This window comes from Columba livia, chromosome 6 (genome assembly GCF_036013475.1).
Source record: "Columba livia isolate bColLiv1 breed racing homer chromosome 6, bColLiv1.pat.W.v2, whole genome shotgun sequence".
In the NCBI taxonomy this organism is placed as follows: domain Eukaryota; kingdom Metazoa; phylum Chordata; class Aves; order Columbiformes; family Columbidae; genus Columba; species Columba livia.
The window spans coordinates 6,888,288-6,904,405 of record NC_088607.1 but is presented as its reverse complement, the minus strand read 5'-3'; the positions used below and the strand labels follow the sequence as shown (position 1 = coordinate 6,904,405).

Here is a 16,118-nt window from a genome sequence, read left to right as displayed (position 1 = left end):
AATTTCAAAATTGCTGAAAGTTTCATTCTGTTAGAAGACCATCCAAATGAATCTGTTTGTCATTTCCTAACTGGAATTAATGTGCAATTTCCATCCCACACACACACACAAAAATGAATCTTACTTTTAAAATCCTGCTTTAAATGGAAAGAAAGGCTGAAATGTCAATATTTCTTTTGGGATAGAAATGCTGTACTGGCTATGCTCTGTAAACATTTTGGAACAGGAGACTGTTTCAGTGGAGATCACATTCTCAAATGCATCATTTATGGGCTTATGAGGGTATTAAGCATCAAATTAAGTGTCTGTAAGGATCTTCTTTCACCTGAAGAGTCTATACCTTTAATACAAACTGTTAAAGGCAAGAGAGATCGATATGATAGAAAAGAGTAAAATAACAAAGGCACCTGATAAATTCTAAATTAGCTCCTAAAAACTGTAAAGATCGCACATGACACTAAATGCTTTCTTGGTCTGAGTGAACAAACTGGCTGCAACTTTAATGTGGTGTCGCTCGCCCTTCTCACTGTGTTATACATTCCCCTCTAGTGGCTAATAAAAGATTTATGGCAGGAATTTCTTCTGAGAGCTAGAACCCAATTTGCAAAGGGGAATCAAGGGGAATTAGGCGTGTAAATACTTTTAACAACCTAAGCAGGGGGTCCTTAGTTGTGCAGTGACAAAACTCACCTTCCATGTGCTGCAGGTAGAGATCAAATTGTTCTTTTGGCCTGACTAAGGTCAGTTATATCTATAAATCAAAGGCTGAGCAGCATGTTGGGTACTACTGTAAGGTGGGGGATTGAGTTAGGGTTGAGAAGAAGTCTGAAAAATATGTTTTGTACAAGTTTGAAAAGGGTTTACGATTTTTGGGGGCGTTATTTGTCCTGCCTTTTTGTTTGTTTGTTTGTTTTTAACGGGGATGAAAAGCTTGCTGGTAGCTGTTGTTTTCATGGGGGTTTGTGTGTGAGCACATCTTTGCTTGCTTAGGTGCTCTGGATTTCAGCTCCGTCTGTGTCTCCCGGATTTGAGGATTGGGGTCTGGAGTGCCTTTGTTCTGATTCTGAGTAAAATTACAGTGTGTTTGCTCTGAGCACACCTAGTCCTTTTGTTGATTGCTGTGGTGTGCCTGCCTGAATGAGGAAAAGGAACAATCTGGGGAGAAGTCACAAAAAACCTGAGCCCTGGGGCTCTCATCTGCTTGCTGGAAAGTGGGAAGATGAGCCCATAAAGCTCTGTAGGATACTTCAGGAATCACTGACCTTTTCTGAATGGGAACTGGCATCTGGATTAGATCTTAAATTTGGATTTGTCCTCACACACATGAACTACGAGTTGAGCTGTAGGTGTGGGGAGCTACTGCATCCAGCTCTGGAGCCCTCAGGACAGGACAGACACGGACCAGTTGGAGAGGGGCCAGAGGAGCCACCAAGATGATCCAAGGCTGGAACAGCTCTGGGAGGACAGACTGAGAGAGTTGGGGTGTTCAGCTGGAGAAGAGAAAGCTCTGGGGAGACCTTATTGTGGCCTTTCCGTACTTAAAAGAGGCCGATAAGAAAGATGAGGACAGACTTTTTAGCAGGGCCTGTTGCGATGGGACAAGGGGTGATGGTTTTAAACTAGACGAAGAGAGATCCAAGTTAGACATGAGGAAGAAATTTTTGACACTGAGGGTGGTGACAGCGTGTCCCAGGTTGGCCAGAGAGGTGGTGGATGAGCCATCCCTGGAGACACCCCAGGCCAGGCTGGACGGGGCTCTGAGCAACCTGAGCTGCTGAAGATGTCCCTGCTCATGGCAGGGGTGGCACTGGGGGAGCTTTGAAGGTCCCTTCCAACCAAAACTGTTCTGTGGTTCTATGTTACTATGAACACCTGGGACACAGTCCCACTGCCCTGTTCTCAGGGCCATCTCTGGCACTGATGCCAGCTAAAACTGCAACTCCCAGTTGCACCATTTCCTTGGCCACTGAGGACTTTACTCCAGTGCAGGAATACACAGCAGAGCAAGTCTGCTTTACACCACTTGTCCCTTGCAGACTCCTATCTATCCTATTCTAAGAGGATGAGATGTAGGTACAGACACAAGCAGTGACTTCTTCAGTCAGAACAGGATCTGCTGGACATATGGGGCTTCTTTATGACTTTCTTGTGTTAATTGAAATGGGCCATAATCCACTTTGAAATGCCTTACATTCACCAGTCTTTGCTGAAAAAGATGTATACTTTATTCTCAGTATAAATGATCGTATAACCTCTGTTGATACGTGACTTGCAGGGGTTTGGTGCCAGCAGCTAGCACACAGGTTAAGTGGCAAACCGGGTTTCTGTTATTCCTCATACAGCAAGTGAACCAGGCTCATCCGCAGGCAAGGAAGTCCCCACCACCTTCCCATTGTGTTTTCAAACAACATTTGGGAGTGATTTATACCGTATTGTGACACTGGTACCATCTGCTCGTCATCATAAGTATGAATGAAGTGATAATGAAGAAAATGTTCTAAGCAGCTAACAAGATGATTACACTCTAATAACACAATTTTGGCATAATTTGGATCTTCAGCGATCTACAAACACTTCATTTCAAAATCTAAAGGTCTGGAGCCTGCAGTCTGCAGCTACACAGAGCTCTCTTCTCACTTCTAATACGAGAGAAAGAAGAAAATTGTTAATGAAATGTCTCAGCAGTCCCACTCCACCTGTCTGCTGACTCACACTTCCTCCTACATGGCATCTGCTGAGCTGCAGAGCTTTTATTCTTTTCCTTGCCTGCTTCACCCTTGTTTTGGAAACAACTTCTTGGAGCAGACTGGGTACCTCCCCAGGGCAGGAACCACCCTGCCAGGGTTTTCCATCTGATCTACTCACTCTTTTCTTACAGGAAAACAACACGAACTCTCCATTGCAGCTTCTTTCAGGACCCTTCAGTTTGTTTAATGGAGAGTAAACTGGAAGTTCTGAGAAAACACAAAATAGTGATCATTTTGCATTAGATTCTGTGAAGTTTCAGGAAAAAAAAAAAAAAGAAAACAAAAACAAACTTCAATTTGTTTTTTTAAAAAATAGAATTTTTAAAACCTTTTCTTTCAATATGAAAATTTGCATAGAAAAATTAATCTCATTTATTTAAAGTCCACCAAATGCAGAGCTTCAATTTCCCTGAGGTTAGGACCATCTGATCCAGTTTGACCCAAGTCTGTACTATTCTCCAAGATTTTTCTGCTTGGCTGCCGTTGTTCCAGGAGGGAACATCCTGACTGTCTGCAGTAGTGTCAGGTCCTGCAGCACTGTGCCTAGGAGTTGTTTTTAAGAGCCCTATTTTTCCAAGCAGGGCTGTTGAGACAGGTTGGAACTTCCCACTCTGATGCAAAGCTGGCCAGAGCTGTGACTGTCCCACCAAGTCTTTTGTGCTCCAGCCTAGTGACGTGGCAGCGACGCAACTGCGAGCAAATGTGCTCAACAGATTTTGGGCTAATGCTGTGAAAGCCAAAAACATTTCTGGAGCTTATTTCTTAAGCCTACAATAGCATTTATGTGTCACTCAAGCAGAAATGTTGTCTAAATGTATTCCTTTTGACTGGAATATTTTCCACTAGTGAGCAGGCTTTTTCATACCAGAAATTTGTATGATGTCTTGCTACCAATCTGATATAGCACCTTGCTACAAGGAAAATGGTATTTGTTGAATTGATGGTACAACAACAGATCTGACATCCAAGCTGACCTGCCATTCAATTAGACTTCACTTAGATGATGATATGATCAGAGTGAGTAGCAGTAACAAAGAATAGGAAGCACAAAGCAGATTTTTATGCTGTTATTTTTCTTTCTTGTATTTTCATCTTTACATTAATCTTTTCAAAATGAACAGGCAGAAAAGAGAGAAAGAACCCACATGAAAAGATGTGGTACTGAGTGGCACTTGTGCGATCCAGTGACTGTCACTGCTGTGAAGACCCGTGCATCATGGACATGACTCATGAAACAGCTCTTCCTGCAGCTGGTGGTTAAAACTCAGCAATGACAGATTTACAAGGAATCATTCTTAATCTTTCTGACCACACATGTGGATCAACAGATCTGCAAGAGGAACCGTAATTCTTGGTTATTATTTCAGGAATTCTAGGGCTGCTGAAAACAGATTTATCCCCTTCTTTGGACATGAGGACTTCAGAAGACTACTGGAATGTACTTGTTTGTTTTCAAAACTGGACAATGACCTGGAGAACATCCCTTCAGGCTGGAGGAGCCTGAGTGCTCAATGCTCTTGATGTCTCCTGCCTCTACCCATCTGGGACTCGGAGGGAAGGGAGCTGGGGGATGGATGGCACTGAAGCTACACCCTACCAAGGGAGCAAACTTGTCCTGGGAAATTCTGTATAAGGAGGCTGTGCTGTTTTCCACTTGCTTTAGGCCACTACGTAGTCATCAAGTGAAAAAAAATACATACGCAGACAAAAATATAGAAAGCATATAGACTAGATCTGAGGAGGGCTCTGCAGAGCAACACTTCAGGTTTCTGTGTGGGGGGCATAGGGTCAAAGATACAAACAAATTCCCCCAAAAGGAATGGCATGAAGAAGTATTACCAGATACTCCTCAGTGATTTAAAGAGGTAGAAAAGTAAGTTATAAGAATGTACGAGCTGTAAGAACTCTGGGGAAATTTAAAAAAAGCTTCTGTTGGTGGTGTACAAATATCTTTCCTGATTTCTTTTCAATCGTGAGAAGAAAAAGAGGGGGAGAAAGGGAATAACTGCCTTTGCCAAGTGTTCAGCGATTCTCATATACCTGATTCCCAGCTGCATCTAACTCATTATCACTCTTGTGAGTAAAACACTGCTCTGCAAATGCTCCAGCCACTTAGATTTCTGAAGAGGGTTTTTCAACAAGGGTGGAATGTGATAAATGCAATTTAAACAAGCCACTTAATCAACTTATTTATATTAGATAACAATTTAAGCAGAGTGAGGGAGTGTTCCACACAGAGGCCCTCAGGAAGCCTCTGTGGAAGAGAAAACACCACAAGATCACTCCCCGTGCAGCCACCCTCGGAGCATTTCTCTGCTGGGTGGTGGATCCGTGTCCCCTGTGCTCAGAATGGACAGTCAGGGTGTGTTGGTCAGACAGAGCTCGTGACTGGGGAATTCACACTTGGTCACTTCTATTAATTTTATAAATTTCATTAAGGTTTTATTAATTCCTGAGAATATTGCCTCTGGGAAATGCTGAGTGTGTCCCTCTGTCTTTACACCACACTGCTAAATATGCCCTGAGAACATATGGAGTCAAACTCTCTATGCACCTTTCCCCGTCCAAAGTGCCCACAGGTCTCAGAAAAATGTTCAAGAAAGAAATCTGTGCAGGTGGAGCTACCAAAACCATCAGTGAACAAAGCCAGCTTTCAAAATTATATTTTCAGATCAGAAATAGGAGATGATCCTCACATTAGGTGAAGAATAGGAAAATAGAGGCAGAATTTTTATTTTAATTATTCATCTTACTTAATCTGAGAATTTAAGTTGATCCTCATTTTACAGAAGCTTGTGGAATCCCTAATTTGAGATAAGGTCTGAGCAGGGATCATAGACCCCAAGCAGAGAAGAAGGCTGATGGAAGTTTAAGCTGACAGAACTTGAAAAGGAAACAAATGGGCTTTGCCGTTTGGAGAATGTAAGCGAAGACCACAGCTCTGGAGGGGAAAAAAAAGACAAAGTTGTAGTAAAACACTTCATAAACCACACACTCCACTTCACTTCAGGAAATGCAGAGGCAAAGGTGAAACAACAAGAGGAAATGGAGCAAAACTAGAGTGAGTTTTCAAGAGGCATCCCGAAGGCTTACAGAGACAAACACAAAGCAGCCACTTTTTGGAAGCCTTTTTGTCTGTGTAAGAAGCTAAAACATGACTGCAGGTATTGAAAGATAAACAAAATAAATGTAATTTGCACAAACAAGAAGGATTGGTAGGAAATGTTAAAGAGGCAGGTATGTACAGTAGCTGAATATTACACTAAGCACAAATGGTTCCCTTTTTACTTGTCATTTCACTGCCAGTGCAGAAGTTCACAGGAGGTCAGAAGTTGCATTACAAATTCTGAAGAATAATTTTAGTAATGTTACAAACAGGAATGTAGACCTTCATTAGAGTCAGTGGGGAATTTCCGAGCTAGATATGGAGAGAAGATGTCTTTCAACAGCAGGATCCTCTGAGCTGTGAAATAAAGCAGGATGTGACTATTAAAACCCATGAGCTCCTTTGAAGATTTGCAAGACAAAGGACACCAGCTCAGACCAATTGAGGCCTTTTGATATACCTGGTGTGTTGTCGCTTCTCTATAATATTTCCTTCTAATGAATGAGAGGTAAGTCAAATCAGCCTTTTATGAGATTTAGGGTGAAAAACAGCACTTTCTACAGCATTGCAGCTAACGCTAAATGTTAAAATTAGCTGGTGACCAGAAACAATAGTCCAAACCCTCTCCATCACAAGGACCTTCTCTCTAATGCCTATGGAGCAACCTACTCTTCTATCAAGAAGCACTTTTCTGTGTTGCAGCTCCATTTTCTCCTACATAACCGCATGGGAATGCGGTAACTCGCTCCATCTTCCCCTGGAGAGCCAGAGAGGATCTGCCATTCGCTCTGTGAGAACACGCTGGCCTTCCTCGCCATCGGTGGCCTTCGTCACACCCGGGACTGGGTCTAAATTCAGCCTGTCTTAGCACTGGTCTCACCCACACTCTGCATTTGCGTTTGGGCAGCACTAAGAGCTGTCAGCCCCTGATGGCAACATCCCAAGGCCCAACCAGGCCTATGGTTTCAGAGCTACATGCGCATTTGCCATATGGACAATCCTACAGTAACGTGTCTCGTAGACTATTATAGGCTGAAGCTGAAAGTTCATATGGAAATGTTTTTTTGTGTGTGCGCGCACTGGTTTTGCCAAACGTCCTGTTTTAATTATTCATCTCTCCTCATGAATAAATGAAAAGGGGAAACATCAAAAGTCGCCAAATACCCTGTGCTGGTCACAAACACTGAAGGTTTCTTTTTAATGTACAGTCAGAAAGTTGGATTAAGATTCACTCCTTTGATATGCAGCTGATTATTTTTTTTACATATAAAAAAGAGAAAAATTCCTGTTTCCTGCAATTAACTGTATTTTTTTTGAAGCGCAACAGGCATAGAGAAATCACATATCTGTGGCGACTCCTTTCAAAGAAAACAATTAGCATCCATATCAAAAAGCTAATTCAGAGAAATTAAAGAACACATACATCAGTAAAATATAATATTTCCTCTTTAGCACATCTCATTGTGTACAATGTGTCACTGTAAAATTGTTAGACTTGGAGATAATGAGGAGTGACAGTTGAAGGGTTCAGGGCTTCATATAAGACTTTTGGGTATGTAAAGATTTTAATTGCACATAATTATGAATGTGGAAGTGGAACGATTTAATTTTTTAGCTTTCATGCTATTAGAAGCCTAATAGAACCAATATCAAACTGAGTTAGTTACAGCAGAATTACTAGAGGAAGCTATTTTTTTCATTCAACAATTTAAATTAAATCAAAACAAAAAAAATTAAAATAGCTCATATGTTTCTCTCTTCTTTTACATTTATGTAGTGGCAGCAAGATAAGTGGTGTATGCTATTAACAGAGATGAAGAAAATAGTTCTAATAAGATTAGAATATCCTGGAATAATGGGAATGGATAGTGGGGAAGCAGAGAAGAAAAGGGACAAGTGTAAATGGTGCAGTTAAAGTAACAAAGTGGTCTACTAACTTTGAGAGAGACTGTTGTCTAAGACAACTCTCTATTCTTGCTACGAATACGTAAATATACCTTCTCCCCACCTGAGGCAGATACTCTGCTGCTGGTGAGTATAACAAGAGGAGGAATGAGCTCCTTGTACTGGCTCTGTGGGGTTTGTGACTGTTGAAAACACACAAATAGCAGAGACAAAATGTGCCGGTAGCCAGAGAGGTTTCTGAACGGCGCCTTCCTGCACAGCCCCTGGGAGCCAACCAAAGTGTTCACCTTGGGAGCGTCAACAGGGACGGCAGCTCCCCAGAGCTGAGCAGCCATCCCTCTCCTGCATCTTTCCCCCCTTCTCATCATAAGAAGGATGTTGAAATACTAGAGAGAGTGCAGAGGAGGTGATGAAGCTGGTGCACAAGAGTGATGGGGAGCGGCTGAGGGACCTGGGGGGTTCAGCCTGGGGAACAGGAGCTGATCTCTGAACTACCTGAAAGGAGCTTGGAGCATGGAGGGGGTTGGTCTCTTCTCCCAGGTAACAAGTGATGGGATGAGAGGAAATGACCTCAAGTTGCACCAGGGGAGGTTTAGATTGGATATCATGGAGGTTTAGATTGGATATCATGAAAAAATTCTTCGTGGAAAGGGCTGTTGGGCATTGGAACAGGCTGCCCAGGGTGGAGTCACCATCCCTGGAGGGGTTTAAAAGGCATTCAGACAAGGTTCTTAGGAACGTGGTTTAGTGCTAGAGTTAGGTTAGGTTGTGGTTGGACTTGATGATCCCGAGGGTCTCTTCCAACTGAAATGATCCTCTGATTCTTGTGGCACCTCAGTTTTGGGGTGCTACTTGGGGTTTTTTTACTCCTCCTCTCATATATCCCCACTTCTGCTGGGCATTTCCCTTAACTTGCTTTAAATTCATCCTTTCTCTGACACCTCGCAACCTTGTCTGCTAAGCAAACGCTCAGGCTGGGGCAGTCTGGAGTTTGCCCCCATGTTTTTCATGCGAGCGCCTGTTCTTCTCCATACAGCTGTAACACAGCCTGCCCAGCGCAGGGGACGGAGGGCAGGAAGAACAGTTATCAGCAGGGAGGAGTGAGAGGAAATAGTGTCCAGACTCTCAGCATTTTCCGCATCCATAACCAGGTGTTTCTGGTTTTGCATTCCCTATATCATTTTTGCATTCCCTGTATTGTTCCTTATAACAGAGCTAGAAAATGTGTTTCTATCTACTGCTAAACCCTGCTGAAGTCCACGTTTCGGCAGCGGTTAGAAGTCTGTTGATGTTAGCATGTCTTTGCAGATCTTGGACCTTTTCAATTAATTTTGATCAGGTTCATTAGCACTTTTTTAATGTGTAAGAAATGGGCAAATACATAACTGAAGAGCCACTTACCTTTTAATGAAGGTAAAAAATATGCAATTAAAAAAGCTCTGTCTTTCAGCAACTTTGCAGTAAATTAACCTGTTTTGTCATTATTGTACATGCAGAATGTCACTTACTCTAGACTTTTGACATAAAATTCTTTATCATTGGCAGAATTAGAAAGTAACATTAAGAACTAGGAAATGACAATTAGTGAATTAGGTGGATATACAATGTGTTAATTATTGAGGGACCAAACTTCATGCAATTAAAATTTAAAATCAAGATAAGAACAGTGTATTATTAGGCATCTGAGTATTTAATGAAGTTGCAAATGATTACCAAATTTTATAAATTAATTCTAAGGTTCCCTGACTATTCTTAGAAAATTTTGTGCTGTGGGACTTATAACAGGCTGCAGTTGTTTGTGAATAGAATAATAATATGAATCTCTGAAATGCTATAGGAAGCTTTGCTTTTTATCAATTATACATGTGCCTAAGAAGATGTTTAAATCTCTTGCTGCGAAAAATATGTTATACTGATGCTTCTTCACCAAGATCTTAACTTCAAAGCTGAGTTTCACATAACAACTGCCACATCCAACAGTTTGTTGCCTGTGCATCAGCAAGCTGTTGGAAGTTCTATCTTCATTTAAGGTCACCTTAAAATCAATGGGCATCTTCCCAAGTCAGCCGTTCATGTGCTACATTCATGTAAATACCAACAGTAAACTTCAGAGCAGCCTTGCTGGTGTTCTCTTGGCTGTGAGCCTCAAGTTTTTCCATATTTTCTTCTCTGCAGTGAAATAAATCTGCTGTACTTGTGAATCAAGGCCACAGATGATTGCACAGCACTGCCTGCGCGAGTTCGGTTTGCATCTGCTTCACTGGCTGGATGAGCCCACGGCAGAGAAACCTTGAAAAATTTGCAGCAACAGGAGGTCTTGCCTAAAAAATGTGGCCTATGTTGTTTATTATTTCTATGATAATGGACAGAAGAGAGCGATGGAGAGCTGCCTATCAGCAGCGGCAGCACCCCCGGGAGCCCTCACTGCTCCGTGTCCTGTGAGTGGTCTTGGACACTCTTCACTGCTACTAACTAACAAGGACTAATTTGAGCAAAACAAGTGAAGTGAAGATCAAAAATCAGCTGAATACCAACCAATCCATACAGAAGGGCTCCTGGTGCTTTTAGCCTGTGTTGGCCTGGGTGGCGGTTACAGACCAGGCCAAACAAATTAATCAGTCTCAGAACAATGTCCCTGAACCAAGAGGCTTTCCATGTCCCTTCCATCCCGCGGGACAGGCACATTCACCCCCAGCTGTGTCCCCGTCCGCGTGGCTCTCGTGCTGGCTGTGGGTGTCACTCTGTACCTGCGCTGGGAGTGATGCAGCCTGTGGTGCTGATTCTGCATGCAGCCCACAAACAAGGCTCTGTGTAAACTATCTTATTTATTTCACTATCCTTCCCCCATTCACCAGGCAAATTATCACATGTGTATTCAGTTTCAATAAGATAAAAAATTGCCTAATAAAATATTTACTCAGCCTTTGTCCCTGCAAGTGTAAACTCATGTAATTACAGAGCACTCCAGAACCTGTGGCTATAAATCTCTAGAAATAAAATCCTCAGCACACTGACAGAAAAAGGCTCCCACTTACTCTGAAAATGGGAAGCTACTCCATGCCAAACTGTTAGATTAACTTAATGTGCTCCAACTCGTGCTCCTTCTCTCTCTTAAGTCTTCGAGGAATTATGTTTATCCCTTCCTGGTGCCTTGCGATGTCTGTCAATAGCTTTCCATCATATGCTGGAAAAGGGATGATTCCCTCATTCTCACTGAAATCGTTGTATCTCAACCCAATATGTGCTCTCATTGCTGGCTACCACGGAGGCTGTGGTCAGTGGTGCCTGGGACATGCCGTTAGCAGAATTAAGCACAGAGTGGAGGAGATAAAGGATGCTGACCCAGGCACAAAGTCAACAGCACTAAGTGATGAGCAACGGGAGTTTCAGTGCAGAAGAAGAGGTGAGCAGAAGAGGCAGAGGGGAGAAGCCAGGCTGTGTTTCGGGTAGCTGTGTGCCACATGGCAGCAATCAGTTCAGGCTACCAGAACACAAGATACACTCAGCCACTGCCCCTCCCAGCAGAGCTGTGTTTAGAACTGTGTTTAATAAAGGTGAATGCATATAGATACATTCAGAAAACTCAATGTACCCCAGCAGCAAGGAGGCTTTGATTATCTCAGCCAGATCGTCCCTGCGCCAGCAGCGTGGCCGCCTTCCCTGGGCCACACTGCCCCAGAGACACGGTGTGACCGGGCTGCTATTTCCAGGAAAACGCTACCGAGACTTCAGGACTGAATCTCAACAGGGAGTGGGAACCTGTGCCCGAGGAGTCTGCCTCCAAAATCAAACAATTAACCATAATCTGTTTGTTAGATGGGCAGGGGAGAAGTGAGGCTATTATTTTCAATAATGTTACATTGGGACTTCAGTGCAGAAGGATCAGAGGGGAAGGGAACATGAGGAACAGCAATCTCTTTTGTACCTGTCGCTTTACCATATGCCTGCTCCCACTTTGGCACAGCACCAGAGTTTTTCAAACACAGTAGCTTGGAGCAGTAGGGAGCATATTTTGAAGGAACTTTTAATTAAGTCTGCCCTTGGGCTCCTGAACAGAGAAGGGTGGGAGTCCCAGTGGTTGTTTTTAAAGGGTTCCTCTATAAAGGCTTTTTTTTTTTCCCAGGCTATCACAGGTCTGGAATTGGGAAAAGAAAACCCCAAACAGGTAACCTCTCTAACTCAGCAGGTAACCTGACCCACCAGTGCCTGAAAAAGCACAGCAACACAGGCTTTTTACTTCTCAAACTAATTACTTGAAAGAAACACTGCTTGGACGCAAACCAGGTATCAACATCGCCATTCAGCACTGTCACTCCAAACCACAGCCGCTGGCAAACAGACAAGAGGGGAAAGTAGGTAGCAAAGAAAGAAAACATCCATCACTGGCTCCCCTATAGGGAATCAAGGTGACCTGAAGAAAGCCCTTCACAGAAATGGGTGAACACCTCAGTCCTTGAGGTAGCCAAGACCCTGGGGTCACCCTTTGAAAACCAGAGGAACCTTCCAGATGAAAAGTCTGTTTGCTTTTTCTTCTTAGCTGGGCAGACCACTGCAAAACACAGGCTTTCCTTCGTCAGTGCGTTTTCCATTTGAAAACATTTTACTGAAGAAAAGTCCCCAACAAGATCTGCTACCAGCTTCTGCAGGAGGTGACCCAAGGTAACAACAGCTGGAAGGGATGGGGGGGAGGAATTTCTTTAGTTCAAAAAACCCAGCATGCAAGTTTCTTAATGGTTGTGTTTATGAAAAGGAGGCTGTCATATCAGCCTGGCGTTTACATGAATCCTTCTGTCAGCTTCTGAGCTTCATCTCAGAAACCATCTGACCCTAGGACTCTCCAGCACCACTTTTGCAATGGTGCACGTTAACAAGAAGTTCATCCAGCAGTGACAGCCACAAAGCTCTGTCTGAAATAAGGTCAGATTGAGATGAGTGCTCACGCCTTTAGCGATGGATCTTCTCGGTTTCCAGCCCAGAAGGATCATCAGGAATGGCAGCTTGGCAGGTTTGGAAAGATGGCTGTGTCCTTCTGTGACAGGACAGACCTGCCCGGATTTGCAAAAATAAGCTTTAGTCTAATGTTTGCTAAGTGCTGGCCTGGGAAACAGCAAGGAGCAATCCAGATGGGTGGCCAGGCTGAGCTGCAGACCCTACATTGTCACACATGTCCAGGGACCATCACAAGGCTGTAAAATATGAACTGGGATTTCCTGCCCCTTCCATCTTAGTCCAGCATCATTTATGGCACCAAGGGATGCTTCCCTCTTGATCTCCAGGTTGTTTCAAATCCTCCTATTTGAACACAGGGGGGAAGAGAAAAATTGAATGCATTTCAGACTTAGGGCTCCTTCCCTCCTCTCTTCCATCCATTCCTCCCTCACTTTCCCTCCACAGTGGTGCCAGAAAACAGCTGCCTTGTTCCACCTGGATCCCCAATGTGCTGTTGTTGCAGCTGGGCTGGAAGGAGCTGCCTGCTCCCTGCCATGATCCTGCGCTGCCCGGTCTCCTGACCCCACCAAAGCCCATCTGGTTCAAACCACAAGAGATCTTCCCCATCCCCAGTTACCCCCAGTGCCTGACTGGTTTTTGTGGGTTTTTTTCTGTCAGAGGGGAAGAGGAGGGTGGAAAGGTCTGTTTCTGCTGACATGATGCAGGGCAGGATTGCCTTCCAGAGTGAGTTCAGTCTTGAAAAGCAGAACACATCTACTGATGTTTCTTTTGCAACCAGTGCTCCTCCAACACCCGAGAGGGGTGAGAGCCCAGCCCTGAGGGCACCTGCGCATCCATGGCATGTTTTAAAAAAAGGATTATAACAGCCTAAAATAGGGGACTGAAGGGCTGATTTTCTTCCTTTCCTTTTTCTTTTTTTTTTTTTTTTTTTTGGTATGGTCTTAATAAGAAGCAAACATTCCCTTTGGGGAGTTAGTTATATTAGCAAAGTGAAATTAATTTTTAAGAAGACCAGTTCCAAATTCACCCGAGGAGTGTTAACTTTCCAAGAGCGCATCCATCAGGTGCCACCCTGTGGCTGAAAAGCACTTCTCCAGCTGGTGTTCTAAGGAAGGTCTCCGCTGCCCGCTCCCCAGCTCTGCAGGGCAGGACCAGGAGCCACAGAGGGGATCCTGTGCCATGGCCGGGCCATGTCCTGTCCCCAAGGCTGCTGGGACATGCGTGTGGGAGCATGTGATGCCACTGCCGTGACGTCTGGAGATGTTCCTGCCTGGGGAAAATGGCTCTGGCTGTGGCCCAGAGATTTTCAATAGAGACTGAACATGGATGTGGGGATGCTTGTGTGTAATTATACACAACATATAGGACCATTTAGCATATGGGAGTAGTTGGAGCCCTTTGATCCTTCCAACCCGTAAAGCTGGGCTCAAGGGGCCTGGTGTGGAGAGCGGGGTCGCGGGGGGGGCTCACGTTCATTCCAGTGAAGGCCAGGGCTGTGTCTGTATTTTCTCATTTCCCATGAATGCTCAGGAAAGAGCTTCCCTAAAACAGCTGGAAGAAAGCGGGGGAGTGCCGCTGGTGTCCTCTGGAGCCCAGCTCCAAGGCCTTTGTAGGCAAGCCAGAGAGGTGCTCCAGGGAAGTTTCCTGGAGCCAGCAGCTCACCTCCTCCAGGAGACACCCTCTTCCCTGTGTCCCCCGGAGCTGGGGAGGGCACCCCTCACTCAAAACAACAGCACCCAGTGGGAAGTCTTGGCTGAGAAATGTCTGCAGCGTGGGGATTGCTTGTGCTTAAGGTGGTAATGCCTAAAGGTGGGAGGAAGCCTGCCTGGACTGCAGACACCTCGGGAATGGTGTGGAGCCTGGACATCCATGTCATTGGTCTCAAACAACTCTTTAGGAAGGGCTTAGCTTTTCCCCACAGTCCTTCCTAATTGTCAGCTGCTTCATCCACACCAGTGATTCTGCTACAGGCATTTACAGGGCAGGGCTTGGAAGCAGAAGTAGCATTTAGTTGTAGTTTCTGTCCTCTGGTGGGCATCATGTTGTGATTCTACAGCCTGAGTTTATTTCTGACTCTGCCACTGAGGTGTGAGTAACCTTGATCAGAACACCTGGCCCCTCTGACTTGATTTCTTCTTTTCTCTTTCTTTTTCTCACAGTATAAATTCCTGTATACAAGAAGTGGTGGTTAGTTTGCATTTACAGAGCATGTTGTGGAAGGAGGGAGAGTGCAGGGTGGAAGCAAAGGCACTGAAGAAACCCTGCTAACAGCATGATAAAAGCAATCAACTGACTACACTTCCAGAGGCAGCAGGGTTTAATTGCACAACTTGTCTGTCCTCGTCATTGCTCACCAGCTAAACTCAAGTCTGAATGCCAACGAGCCCCTGGATGCTCCAAATCTGGGCTTGCTCCAAACGCTGATCTGGACCTCCAGACAGCTTCACGATACCCCTGCCTGCCCCTGTGCCCTGGGGACCTGCACAGCATCACAAATCCTCATGTTCAGAGGCTTTGCTTCATCTCAGAAGCATGCTGACGTGCATTCGTCAGCAGAGGGAAGTCCAGCAAGGGTGGGCTGATGCAGAGTGATGGTGCCATTGTGTGCTTCGCTCATCTGAGATGTCCTTCTGAAGCTGAGGGAGATGTCTGGGTGCAGGGCCACCTGCTTCAGCGCCCAAGCCTTTAAAGAACGTTTGCATACTTGTGCCCATGCTCATCAGTCTCCCTCAAGTCATTTATTCCACGCTCCCTATTGCTCAAACAGGAGAAAAGACAGCACTCTGCCTGCACTTAACGGTGTTAACCCAACTTATGCACATTGCTGCCAATAAATCTGCAACACCTAACAGGTACTTGTAAACTCTTTCTATCCATCCTGTGTGGACAATGCTAAGTTTAATTTAAACTTCTTCCCTGTTTCTCAATCTTTTTTTCAGGCTATTTGAGCCACAGAACTGGCCAACAGACACAGCTGGGAAACACACTGCGGCACAAAGGAAAAATAATAAGGGCTGGGAGGAGTTCTTTTCCCCTCTACAGAACCATAATTGGGCCTTCCATTTATTATATTTTTAAGGTCAGCTGGGGTATGAACTCCTTAACATTAGTTTGACGTATGGGAAAGGGAAGGCATTAGCATATGTATAAAAATTTACCTTGCTCTGAAACTGTAGACATGCTTCACCTTTTAATTTCACATTTAGTGTCATTTCATCATAGGGGAAAAGCCACTTTTTGTATCCAGCGGCACAAAATGAATACAAATCAAACACATGCTTTCTGGAATTATTCACACAATGTTTTCAAAAATCGACATAGTTCAATAGTTGAGCAATAAATTTTCTTACTAATGAGACACTAAAAAATGTTTTTGATGTTACGCCCAGGGAGAACTGGTTATTGCAGAT

The 16,118-nt window shown here is 44.3% G+C and overlaps 1 long non-coding RNA gene across 1 annotated transcript in view; it reads left to right on the top strand.

Moving 5' to 3' along the window:
- LOC110363086 (uncharacterized) overlaps positions 1–10,685 on the top strand; it is a 32,225-nt gene extending 21,540 nt beyond the window's left edge. Inside the window, exon 5 of the long non-coding RNA XR_010473410.1 lies at positions 9,934–10,685. This is a non-coding gene — a long non-coding RNA (uncharacterized LOC110363086). The remainder of the gene's footprint in view (positions 1–9,933) is intronic.
- Positions 10,686–16,118: the final 5,433 nt, after the last annotated feature.